This window comes from Microcebus murinus, chromosome 7 (assembly GCF_040939455.1).
Source record: "Microcebus murinus isolate Inina chromosome 7, M.murinus_Inina_mat1.0, whole genome shotgun sequence".
In the NCBI taxonomy this organism is placed as follows: domain Eukaryota; kingdom Metazoa; phylum Chordata; class Mammalia; order Primates; family Cheirogaleidae; genus Microcebus; species Microcebus murinus.
In genome coordinates this window covers 90,383,826-90,394,789 of record NC_134110.1, presented here as the reverse complement: position 1 = coordinate 90,394,789, position 10,964 = coordinate 90,383,826, and the positions used below count along the sequence as shown (strand labels likewise).

Genomic DNA, 10,964 nt, shown 5'->3' with positions numbered 1-10,964 from the left:
AGGCAGAAGGAAAGAAGTGCCATAAAAATCATAAAATCAGGACAAGTTGCTTTGAGAGAGAAGAGGAATCCAGCACACTGGGTGATCAGCTACAGCTGTCACAAACAGGGCGGGAGCAGGACTTTGGGAGGAGGTGGGTGTGCAGCAACCTTAATTATTGCTCTCGTTGCACTTACAGGCATACCTCATTTTATTGCGCTTCACTTTATTGCACTTTGCAGTTACTGCATTTTCTGCAAATTGAAGGTTTGTGACAAGCTTTCTTTGAGTGAATCTATCAGCACTATTTTTTCAACAGCATGTGCTCACTGTTAGCATTTTTTAGCGATAAAGTATTTTTTCACCTGGTTTATCACCATCATTTATAAAACTAAACCTAGGAAAAGAACGATTTCTGGAGACACATGCATGGTCTTAACGTAGTAAATGTTTAGCCTGTCCTGATTATTAGAAAACCAGAACAGTAATAATAGTCTCATAATAAAGTATTTTTAATTAAGGTATGTGCTTTTTTAGACATAATGCTATTGCACACTTAATAGACTACAGTACAGTGTAAATATAACTTCTATATGAACTAGGAATCCAAAAAAATTGTGTGACTTCCTTGATTGCAGTATTTGCCTTATTGCAGTGGTCTGGAATTGAACCCGCAGGATCTCCGAGGTTTGCCTGCATTGTCCTCTGGATTTACTGACTTCCTTCTTCTCTTGTTCATTGTGTGTCTCCCCTGCTAGAATGCAAGCTCCATTTGAGCAGGACTTTGCCTTGTTCTCTTTAGCACCTAGAACAATGGCTGGCATACAGTAGGTGCTCTATAGATGTGGGAAGGCAGGAAGGCAAGTCAGGCACACAGACAATAAAGAACGAAGCAGAGAAGGAAGGAGAGAACAATCCACAGAAATGGATTCACGTCCCTACTCATCTTTACTTCATATCTTCTTGCCATTCCGAAGTATGATGTGTATTACTTCCGCTGAGAGATCTGCCCTGGTGCCTTCAGCTCACCTAATTCTTATCCTGGCCCTAAATTCCTTTACTTCCCGGTGTCTGGCCATTCCCCACTGTGCATCTCACCAAAATACACAGTCGCTTGCACATGCCTGGCCCGTTCTCCATGCCTTTGTCCTGCAGTTCCCTGTGTCCGGAATATCATCCCTCTGCACACCTCTCCCTGCCAAACGAACTCCCACTCATGCTTCCAAACCACAATGCTGCAATTTGAAAGTACCTCGCAAAATGTGAAACATGCATTCCCTCCGACCCAGCAGCAGCTCTGCTCCTATAGATGTATCCTTTGGGTTTTCTCCTGCAAACAGCAAATGTTGCCTCCTCTGGGGAGCTCTCTCCTCTCCCAAGCACACAGAGCATCCCTTTGCGTGGCATTTATCTCACAGCGGTGGAACTATTTGTTTACAAGGTGCTCCCTTCATATTAAACCTGAGCTCTCATGGAACTTACATTCTGGTGGAGGAACAGACAAAAATGCAAGTAAGTAAGAGCAAATACATATTTATATGCACACTTTCAGATAACGATGAAAGCTATGAAGGAAATAGCTTCTATTGAAGAGGGTAATGCCATCTCTAAGAAGGAATGAGAATCTTCCTCTCCTAACTTATTGTGCTCTTACTGTGGGTGTCTCGTGGTTGCTATCTTTTAAAATCTGAACTCTCCAAGTGTCTGTACAACGCACTTTGATACTCCGTGGTACATTGCGGTTCCCGTGTGCCGTGTGCCCGTGCGCTGTGAGAGTGCAGAATCCACATCCTGCCCGTCTGCTGCCTGCGCCCGTGCCACCTAGCACAGGCCACAGCGGGATTTCAATTACTACCTGGTTGATAGGTCATAAAAATAACTCAGAGCACGGGTGCTACTGACAACCAGTCAGAGCATCACCTGTGAATAAAAAGATCACACATGGAGACAGATGAATCTAAAAACTAAAATGCTCACCATCAACTTTAACAGAGATCTGTGCCTGGCCCTTGACTGGTTCAAATAAAAACCCAAGAGGCTATAGATTAGTGTCATTCCTTATGTGTAATCTGAATTTGGTTGTCTTTAAAGTTGTGTGTGACTTAGCAAAACCCTTCATTTTCAAAGACTGTAGAAACATGTAAGAAGTGAATCATGCCCAGCCTCTATTTTCTGTTTCATGATAGCCCTAAAGGAAAGAATAATGGCTATCATTAGAAAAAGTGTATTTTTAAAAATAAAACATTAATAAGTTGCTTTCAGAATGTTAAAAAACATATTTTTTAAAGTATTTATTTAGGTCTTCTTTGATTTTTGAAATTTTTTTATCAGCATTTTTTAATTTTCAGAGTACAGACCTGAACATGTTTTGTGAGATTTATACAGGAGTATTTCCTTTTCTCTGGAATCACTGTAAACGGCATTTTATAAAAACATTCAGTTTTACGTAGTCATATTGGTATGGAGGAATGCAAGTTATTAAAAGAACAATAAGCAACCAGATTATATTATTACATGTCTTATATCAATATTATAGGTTAAGACTGAGACAATACTTTTATTTTATAAGAAATTTGTTATTGCACAAGATGCCCCAAATTTTACTCCGGTAGTAATATCAATTTCCCACAGTATTCACTAGCATTCTGAAAGAAACCAGTCACAGAAGTTTATGTATAGAAAGGTGATAGGTAAAGGGTACAGAATTTCTTCCTGAGTTGATGAAAATGTTCTACAGTTGATTGTGGTGATGGCTGCACATTATCTGTGAATGTACGAAAAACATGGAATTGCACACTTAGGTTAATTGTATGGGGTCTTCTTTGCAATGTAATGTGAATTATATCTCACTAAAGCTATTGAAAAAAAACTTTTGCTCTGTTGAAGCCCCTGTGAAGAAGATGAAATGACAATCTACAGACTGGGAGAAAATATTTGCAAGCACATAACCAACTAAGGATTTGCATCTAGAATACACAACGAGCTCTCAAAACTCAACAACAACAACAACAACAAAAGGCAATTAGACATGAAGAGACATTTCACCAAAGAGGATATATAATTAGCAAATAAGCACAGGAAAAATGTTCAACATGATTATGCACTAGGCAAATACAAATTAAAACTATTAATACGATGAGCTATCACCTACACACCTATCAGAATGGCTTTTAAAAAATGATAATACTGAATGCTAGCAAGAATGCAGAGAAACTGGATCACTGATACACTGCTGGTGGGAATGTTAAATAGTACACCCACTCTGTAAAACAATTTGGTAGTTTCTTACATAAGCAAGCAAGTGCCTACCATATGACTCAGCAATTACACTCTCGGACATTTATGCCAGAGAAATGAAAACTTATGTTCACATAAAAATTTATGCATATCTTTAAAAAGCTAAATATATAGAATTACCATATGACCCAGAAATTCCACTTCTAGGTATAGACTCAAAAGAACTGAAAACGGGATTCAAACAGATAGTTGTACACCAATGTTCATTGGGATAGTACCATAATAGCCACAATGCGAAAACAGCCCACGTGTCCATCAGTGGGTGAATGGCTAAACAAAATGTGTTTTGTTAAACAAAATTATATACATACAATGGAATTTTAGTCATACAAAAAGGAATATGCTACAATGCTGCAATATGGGTGAATCTTGACAATATGTTAAATGAAATAAGCCAGACACAAAAGCAAAAAAATATTGTATGGTTCCACTTGTATGAAATATCTAGAATAGGCAAATTCAAAAAGACAGAAAGTAGATCAGAAGTTACCTAGAGCTGAGGGGAGGGGAAAATAAGGAGTTATTGCTTAATAGTTCAAGAATTTCTATGACTAGTGATGAAAAAGTTTCAAAATAGTGATGATGGTTGCACAAATTGTGAATATAATTTGTGCTATTAAATTGTACACTTAAAAATGGCTTAAATAGCAAATCTTATGTTATATATATTTTACCATAATAAATATAAAATAAAACAAAACAGACAAAACTAAACATCTGCCTACCATATTACCCATCAATTTAACCCTTGGGCATTTATCCCAGAGAAATTAAAACTTACATTCACACCAAAGCCTGTGTGTGAATATTCATAGCAGCTTTATTCATAATAGCTAAAAACTGGAAACAATCAAAATATCCTTCAAAGGGTGAATTGCTTAAACAGATTGTGGTAAAACCACACCTTGGAACGCTGCTCAGCAATAAAGAACTATTGATATACACAACATCCTGGGAGAATCTCTAGAGAATTATGCTGAATGAGAAAAGCCAATCCCAAAAGATTACATTCTATATGACCTCACTTACCAAACATTCTTGAAACAGCAAAATTATAGAGATGGGGTAAAGATTCATGATTGCCAAGGGCTGTGGGGGAAGCAGGGAGATGGCTGTGGCCATAAAAGGGTAGCACGAAGGGTCCTTGTGTTGGGACTGTTCTATATCTTGACTGTGGTGCTGGTCACACCAATCTGCATATGAAATAAAATTGCCTAGGACTAAATACACAGATGCCATACAAGCAAATGAGTGCATGTGAAACGGGTGAGCTCTGAATACAGGGGATGGATTATATCCATGTCGGTTTCCTGACTGTGACAGTGCACAATAGTTATACAAGATGATAACCCTGAGGGGAAATGGAGGAAGAGTACACTGAATCTCTCTGTATTATTTCTTACAACTGTCAATCTGCAATTTTTCCAAAATATAAAGTATTTTAAAAAATAATATATATAGTATGAGTCCATTTGTATAAGATTCTTGAAAGGGCAAAACTAATCTATGGGGGGGGACAGAATAGTAGTTGTCTCTGAGGGGGAAGGAGCCTGAGGAAAGTTTCTAAGGTGACAGTCATGTTCTTATCTTGATATACTGGGGTGTATGCCTTAATAAAAATTCACTGCATGTTGCATTTAAGATTTGTGAATGTCATAGAATATAAAATTTACCTCAAGCACCTAAATAAATACTGAACTCTAGTTAATGATTTGCATTCTGAATGAAGTATTAATATTTAGGAGTGAAGTGTAAATCTGCAATTTACTTGGAAATACATCAGAATATGATGGATTGATGAACAGAAAGAGACATATAGGTAAGTGAATAAGTGAATAAAAGCAAACTTACCAACCAAATATTCACTCTTAGTGGGTGTATTAGTATTCACTGCGAAATTCTTTCCATTTGTATGCATTTTTAAAATTTTGTATGATAGAGTAATGGGGAAAAGTTAGCCAATGCTCAATAAACATTAGTTGAATCTGCTAATAAAGACAGCACAATACCTTAGAAATCCAGTGATAATTGATTAATTCTTCTTCCAGGCCAAAAATAAAAATTATTTTCATCTGATGGAAACTTTTTCTGACACTGCCAAGACCCTTAAAATGATGACTTGCCTATGTTGCTTTCATTTATAATAGAATACTTCAGGAATGTTCAGGCAACAGCCAGGAGACAGTGAAGAAGTGATTATTGATTCCACCAGAATATAGCCTAAATGTCCGTCCTAAGTAGAATGGACAATTCTATATTTTTGACTTCCTTTTTGCTCATAACATTCAGTAGAGAGAACTTTCATCTATTAATCTGGAAGTCTACCTCTGCCCCTCTACAGATGTGTGGCCTTGAGCTAATCATGGAGCTTCTCTGATCTCTACTTTTCTCATCTGTAATACACAGGGTCTAGGCCAGCAGATCTCTAAATTTTTTTCCAGTGGTAAGATTCTCTAAAACCAAAAGGGGGGTGTTTTTAAAGGGGAAGACGCTTCACTTTGACTCTTCACCTACAGATTCATCTGCATTTAAGTGATACATGACCGGACAACCAAGGGAAATAACAGGATCAAAAAAGCAATCAGAATCTCAAAGGAATTATTGCAATATAATATTACCTTACTTAAGTTGATTTTAATTGGAGGTTGTTATGAATATATCCCTCAGGGTGTAAAGCAAAAACCCACACTTCGGGAAACCAAAATGGGGATATGATTAAATGAAACAAAAACCACGCATTTGATAATACAATTACTTTTCATAAGGTTTTCAAAGGGCCTTTAAGCCGAGCTGCTTCTCGCTGCCCTTTCTGACATTTTGCAGAGGAACTCATTTGGCTTCAAGAAGCACGGGTCAACATTTGTAATCTATGTTATAGGTTATAACGTGTTGCCGGATGTGAAGAAATAAAATCAATTACCTTTGATTTAAATACATCCATAAGCATATCCAATTTCCTGGTCTGCCTGTTGACAGCTAGAGATTACAAGTTTCACCTTTTCCCTTCAAAAGCATTAGTAAAATGATTAGGTCAGAAGCCTCCAACAGCTAACGGTTTAACTCATCACTTCCCCATTAACACAGGCCTGTCTGTGGGTCTTGTGCTTCAACGTTGGGTCTGGGGGAAGAGACACTGACCTTGAAATGGAATCTCTGACTTTCACAGCCGGTGGAACAAGCAAATGGTTTCTTTAAGGACTTCTGTGAAGACAGATGTTAAATCTACTTTGCAGTTTTAATAAACTGTTAAACTTGCGGATCAAATGATAGACTTGTCGAAATCATCTCTCCTTGAATATGAATATGAAATTCTTCATCACACAGCCCTACTGTCTCCCAGAAGCTAACTATCCTAAGAGAGTCCTGATGGGATTCTTTATTTTACTAAGAGGAGAAAACACATTCTAGATGCAACTTTTCTCATCTTCCATTGCAAGAATGATGCTAGTTAACAGCTACTGAGTGCTTACAATGCCAGGCACTGTGTTAAATGTCTTACGTGCATTGTCTCTTTTAAAACTCATAACAAATCTAAATAGTTAATACTATCACGATCCTCACTTTGCAGATGAGAACACTGAAGCATGAGATTACATAATTTGCCCAGGATCACACAGTAAAAAGGTATCTGGGCCTTCAACTCTGGCACCCAGACACCGTGCCATACTGCATAGCTTTTCAAAACATCCCTATACATAATGCCCCATTCTTCCTTCCAGTCCTGTATTATAATAAACGCCATTTAGGTTACCTTCTCGGCCTCCAGAAACCCCCTTTCTCTGAGAACTGCCTCCTCACCACCCACACGGGGGGTGTCCCTGCAGATGTGCACCTACCATGTGACTCTGCCCTCTGGTCGTAACTGATTGGATCATGAGTGGACCCCTGACCCAAGCTGAGTGAGTCAAAATCTCTCTCAACAGTTTAAAAGGAGAGCCATAGCGCTGAAGCATTGAGAACCGATTCACATTAAAGGACAAGTTACTAGAGTGACCATCGAGTTGCTGAGGTTCCCAGAGCTGCCCCATTTAGACCCTTCCTGCGTCCTGGTTATTCAGCTTTTCTAGAATTCCATGAGTTTTCTTCTCATTAATCTAAGCTCAAGAGTCCTAAATAAGAAGACATAGTCATTTATCCATTCAACAAACTTTTTGAGCATCTACTACGTTCCAGGCACATAGTTGAAAACAGTGGGTAGAGGCAGACATTAAACCGAGGAACCACACAAATAAATATATAGATACCAGTTGTGAACGATGCTACAGCAGACAAGTGTGGGTGCTATGAAAGGCTCCTAGAAGGCGAATTGCTTTTCTCATAACTGAGACCATGTGTGTAACGCACTCAGCACAGGGTTTGGCTCCTAGCAGGCTCTCAGTGTATATTCTTTGCTCAAATTCTTCCTAAATAACAGCTCTGGCACAACTCCTTCCTGGTTGAGGCCAATATCATACCAAACTGCTCTAATTGGCTGCTAATTTACTCCCTGCCTTTAGTTTCTACTGCCAGATTATTATTCCCAAAATATCACTTTCATTATGCTGCCTATTTGCATTTCCCATGTCAAAGAATTTGGACTCTTTCCTATAAGCCAGCCTCAGGTCTCAGAAGCAAGAAATGTACCTAAGCAGGTGATCATTTGTCACCTGCCCACCTTACTCCAAAGAAAAATAAAGGTGCTGCTACTATGGGAGCTATGGGGGCCATGGGAGGAGGACGGATGTCAGGCAGGTCACTACAGCACCTGTTATGTCAACTGTGTTAATTAAAGGTAGTTCAAGTGGCCCAGGTGAGTTTTGGTGGAGGGGAGGGGTGAAGAGGGAAGGAGAGAGGACCGGGTAAGCCCGTCCAGCTTCAGCACTGGAAAGAGCACTTTGATTATTGGGAGAAAACTTGTGCAGAGATGGTCAGTTCAGTGAAAACATCAGCCCCCCTCCTCTGTCTTCCTCCCCAGACCCCAACAGGTACGTGGATGTCCCAGACATTGTTTTGCAGGCGTCCACCAGAAGTCACTCCGCCATCTAGCCTCTCCTCCTGCTTCTTGTTCTTCTTCTTGTCTCTCATCTCCCGTTCTAAAGCATTTTGTGACATTTAAGGTGACTAGACAACCTTCAGAGGCACAAGGACCTTGCTGCTTTACAATAGAAATTACAGCTGCAGGAAATAGGGTTTATTCCTACAAAAAATATTCAAGGCATAAGAGCTTTGTTTTATGACTCATACTATCCTGGGTGGAAGTAAAGCGCACCTTATAAAAAATCATTGCTCTTCATAAAACCAAACCCAAGTCTGCCCCTGAAGGAGTAGAGGGCATGATGGAAAACATTCCTCTGTCCAGGGAAACACCACGAAATGACCAAGGACTTAGAAAAGTTGCTTATAAACCAGCACTTAAATGTCAACTTCCCTGACCACCAGCTTTTTTCCTCCTTTCTCTTTATAAATATAAGTTTAAAACAATCCTTAGATAAAGTTGAGGAAATAGTGCAGAATTAAAGCAATATTTTCTACCCCCATGGTGGCCTGTCCACTGAATCCATTCACTAGGTGTTGGGCACCTCTCGCCCCGAGTCCCAGAACCTCTGCTTTCCTCCTCCTCACCAGTCTGAATTCCCGCAGGCAGGAAGGACACTAAAGACAATGAGATTTAAAAGATGAATGGACCTAATGAAAGTAAGATTTCCACACTTCACCCAAAGCGGTACCATTAGACTGTAATAAGTTACATAGATATTGAAACACTCAGAGCAACTTCTATGAAAATAATATAAAATTATATGTACAATAATACTATAAGCTGAAAGGTTTATCATTTTTCCAGTCACTGAGCCTGGTTCTAAGAATGTTAGATGTCTAATGTTTATGTCTAATATCCAACTGTGTTGATTTATGAAAAACATGCTAATGGCAAAATATTTGTAAGTTTGGCTCAAACCAGAAATTGTGTTATAGTCTATTGACAGTATATGAATTACTAGACGGCCAACTTGATGGGTTTCTCCTGAGGATTTTCTTTATCCCATGCTTGACTTTATGATTCTTCCTTTTTTGGTAACATAGATGAAATGATTATGTACACAATAGACAAGATAACATTTGCAGGAAAGTACATAAAAAATAAAATTCTAAAATAATTTTGTCGGCCGGGCGCGGTGGCTCACGCCTGTCATCCTAGCTCTCTGGGAGGCCGAGGCGGGCGGATTGCTCGAGCTCAGGAGTTGGAAACCAGCCTGACCAAGAGCAAGACCCCGTCTCTACTATAAATAGAAAGAAATTAATTGGCCAACTAATATATATAGAGAAAAAATTAGCTGGGCATGGTGGTGCATGCCTGTAGTCCCAGCTACTGGGGAGGCTGAGGCGGGAGGATCGCTTGAGCCCAGGAGTGTGAGGTTGCTGTGAGCTAGGCTGATGCCATGGTACTCACTCTAGCCCGAGCAACATAGTGAGACTCTGTCTCAAAAAAAAAATAGATTAAAATAATTTCGTCCTTTTATTGGGATAAAATTAACCACTAAGTTTAAAAAAATAAGTTTCTGGGTCAGGGATGATTACTGTAGCGAGAAGGATTGGTAAAGGTCTCTTCCCAAAGGTGATGCATGAGACGATCCTAGGAATTTGCATTCCAGGTGGAATGAGTAACCTATGCAAAGATCCCAAGGCAGAAAACAGCTTGGGTGACTAATGTCTTCGCCAAGTCCAGCTCATTTACATGTGCACCTTCCCTCATAGTGTTTGTTCCCTGAAACACACAGATTCTTTTTACCTTAAGAATTTTATCAATACTTGCTATATGGAGCAATAGCCATGCAATAACAAAATCAGCAAAAATGGGAAGTTACTAAGATGCTAGTAAACCCACAAAACTCTCAGAATAAAAGAGGCATGGATTTGTCTTGTGCCTCCTCTCCTCATCTCTTTGTAAATGAGTCCATGGAGACTCCTACCTTTCTCCCTTACCCCTTCTAACACACACACACACACACACACACACACACACACACACACACATTCTGTCTTTGGGGCCACTTCCCTATCTTGACGCTTTTCATTTGGAAAATGAGTGCTGATTTGTGAACTTTTTAAGTGACCTTAGATTAGTGGTTCTCAATCAGGAACAATTTTGCACCCCAAGGGACATTTGGCAACACCTGGACACATTTGGATTGTCACAAGTTGGAAGTAAGTGCTACTGGCATCTAGTGGGTAGAAGCATCTAGTGGATGCTATTAAATATCCTACAATGCACAAAACAGCCTTCCACAACAAAGGATCACCTGGGCACAAAATGTCATCTGCCTTGGATTGATTAGTAAAATTTCCATCTCAAGAGAATTCCAAGACCTCTGACCCCCAACCCAGCATCTAATCCCAATTTCTCCTTTAAAAATCACCTTAGTCATTCCCAGAAGATCTAAAATACTGTAGTAATTCCCAAGGGATGCTCCCTGTATTACATGACAAAATTGTCCTGTGGTCAAACAAGTTTCAGAAAGGTTTAGTCAAACAGAAATACCTAGATTCCTTGTGTACAGGACTTCTTTGAACCTGGCTAGATCAACAGCAGTGGCTAAGGCCACAGGTCAGAATGGAAATAAGCACCAAGTGGAACAGCTAGAGCTCATTAATGTCTACTAAAGAGGTAGACAAGGAGACGGAGTCTAGAAACTCTGCTGATGGAGGCTAGA

The 10,964-nt window shown here is 39.4% G+C and overlaps 1 non-coding gene across 1 annotated transcript; it reads right to left on the bottom strand.

Moving 5' to 3' along the window:
* Positions 1-347: 347 nt before the first annotated feature.
* LOC142872206 (small nucleolar RNA SNORA72) lies at positions 348-479 on the bottom strand. Its single transcript, XR_012920423.1, has one exon. It is a non-coding gene; the product is annotated as a small nucleolar RNA SNORA72 (small nucleolar RNA).
* Between the last annotated feature and the right edge of the window lie 10,485 nt (positions 480-10,964).